We start from the raw sequence: 2500 nt of genomic DNA, 5'->3' as shown, positions 1-2500 counted from the left end.
CCTCAGAGCAGACGTGAAGGACATAATTAATACAGCAAAAGAACGAAGAATACCATAAACACCAAAACATTAACATTATGTTATTCGTTGACGTTACTGAGACTGCGCTATATCAATATTAAACAATTCCAATTTGGGGAGCCCAGTTAATTGCAGACGTTACTCCCCCCTAGCGCGGCACCATGCCACTGCACCGCTTTTAGGCTGCCACTCTTCACTGCCCCCTGCTATTCTGTCTGACTGTGAGAAGTGCTGTTCTACTGTAGGTCCGTTTTGTGTGTCATGTGTGAGTTCTGCCCGTCGCTGTACTTGGACGTTTCTCCATATTCCGATAGGAGGGAATGGTACCCTAGCGTGAAGGTGAGTTTTGAGCATTCTAATCATGCTTTTTTTTCGTATTCTGTATGACTCGCATTGGAGCTGGTGTGGTCGAGGATTAGTCTAGCATTCGCCTTTCGGCATGAAACATAGTTCACGGTTGAATGCAAGCGTTTAAAGTTCTAAGTAGTCGGTGTTAGATGTTCTTGCGCTTGGAAAATAGGTTAAATAGCTTAGTGCACGGCGCAGTGTGTTATTGTTTCACGTCTGTCGCGTTTGATTACTGTTCTATAACATTTAAGTTCATGTCACAGGTTGCCGAGAACTAGGTGGATGAGTGAACTCGAGCCTAACAGAATTTTAATATTTAAAAGGGAATGTTCTCTCGACTACTTGGGAAGTCGCTGGCTATAGCATGTTACACTGTAGCCTACATATGTCAGAACCATACAGTCCATGTTCAGAACAAACGATATGTACACCTAGCACTACACCCTGAAGCCTGTTGTCTCTCTCTAGTGACCAGATGCGTCTACCGGTTGTGTTATCGACACCATTGGCATTTTCAAACGTCTGCCTAGTCTGTGTTATGTTAATGTTTCAGACAGATTTATGGGCGAATATATTCGAAAAGCTGATCACGTGCTGGCTAGTTAATGTATTTTCGTGAGCCGAGCGTGCTTGGCATTCCTCTTGATTTGGGTGGCTACCAAACAAGCGTCGCGGCCATGCTGCTGCTGTTGCGTCCGCGTACTGAAGCTATGCGAATCCAATCTTTCCTGCCGACCCCATGCCTTTGAACACAGGAATAGGGCTCATCTTGTGAGGAAAAAAATGCAGTGTTTGTTAGCGTGTCATTTGAAAGGGAGTGGGGTATTGAAACAGAGGCCTGAGGGCGACCTGGGCGTTTCTTGTCTCCGAAGCCCGGTTTGGCAGCGGTGAAAGACAGGTAGGGCGGCAGACTGAGAACGCTGCTGGGTGGAGCCGGTGTTGTGTGCCTTCTGGTTTCTCCACCTACTGGTTTCCTTGCGCGTGCATGCGCTGCAGCAGTTGTCAGACATTTACAAACAAGTTGTTTTTAGGCGGTTTGAAGTCGCTTTTCATATACGCCATGAGCGCTCGACTACATTACAGCCACTCGGACAAAAGACGTAAAAAAATATATGTTTTGAAAACTAGCATTAAACTGGATTCGATACCGCAAAAGCAATACATACACGACTCTCTCCAGCCTGATTCCCTACTCCTTGAGCCAACTAATACCTGGCTGTTACGCGATACAATTAACTATTGTAGGCTACCATCAATTAATAACGTAGGCAACACCCAGGTAACATGTTGTCCAGGCTATCTGAAACAAGTGGTTGCCCTTCATCTAAAACAACTGGTTACCTTAGGCTGCTACGGCCGTCAGTGCACTGTGCACAGTATGCTACTCTTTGTGGTTGATCAAATAAAAATAAAATATGTATTTGGTGATGACGTTATTGTAGGTCTAGTAGTAGTAGTAGTAGTCTAGTAGACCTAAATTCTTAGAAATTAAATGGTAGCCTACGACAGAAGAAACGATCTACATTTTAGTGCACCAGACCGCGATGTCTTCAAGGGTTGAATGAAGGGAGTTTGCAAAAATTAGCGTATTTTTCAAGTCAATAAACATTCTTACGAATGTCTTTGTCAGGGAACTTTTGACTTTTCAAAACCATAGGCCTGATAGTCGCTCCGACAAGGAGTTATAAGATAAAGGCAATACCATTTGTGTCACCTAATGCAAGACAAAATGTTGCTTGTGTGGTTAATTAATAGGTGATTGATGACGGTTTTCAGCGAATTGGAGTGGCTCAAAGAGATAATGCGCTGAATAGGTTGGTCTGGTTCATAGGTGTGCGTATTTATTGCAGGTTCGAATCCATTTTAATGCTATAAAGGGCAAAATTATAGCCTTTATTTTACATGTATTTTGTACGAGTGATTGTAGTGTAATGATCATGGGATAGATATGAAATGCGACTTCAAATCCGCCGAAAACAACTTGTTTGCGAATGTTTGACAACTCCTGCAGCTGTGGTGAGCAACGCGAGCACGCGCAAGGAAACCAGTAGGTGGGAAAAACCAGAAGGCACACAACACCGTCCCCTCGCATAGTTATTAAATAGACCGAGCTCTTTTCTAAGTGGCATAT

At 43.8% G+C, this 2500-nt stretch overlaps 1 protein-coding gene across 2 annotated transcripts in view; it reads left to right on the top strand.

Annotated features, from left to right (window-relative positions):
• The first annotated feature begins 223 nt into the window (after positions 1-223).
• vangl1 (VANGL planar cell polarity protein 1) overlaps positions 224-2500 on the top strand; it is a 117226-nt gene continuing 114949 nt past the window's right edge. For both annotated transcript variants that reach the window (XM_076263117.1, XM_076263116.1), the window contains exon 1: positions 224-360. The gene's annotated coding sequence lies outside the window, so the exon portion shown is untranslated. The remainder of the gene's footprint in view (positions 361-2500) is intronic.

Source organism: Alosa pseudoharengus, unplaced genomic scaffold (assembly GCF_046254945.1).
Source record: "Alosa pseudoharengus isolate Yale_2024_CS ecotype anadromous, Long Island Sound unplaced genomic scaffold, YU_APseudo_1.1 YU_APseudo_1.1_scf_3, whole genome shotgun sequence".
In the NCBI taxonomy this organism is placed as follows: domain Eukaryota; kingdom Metazoa; phylum Chordata; class Actinopteri; order Clupeiformes; family Clupeidae; genus Alosa; species Alosa pseudoharengus.
Note: the sequence above shows the minus strand (reverse complement) of the source record. Positions and strands in the feature narration are given on the sequence as shown.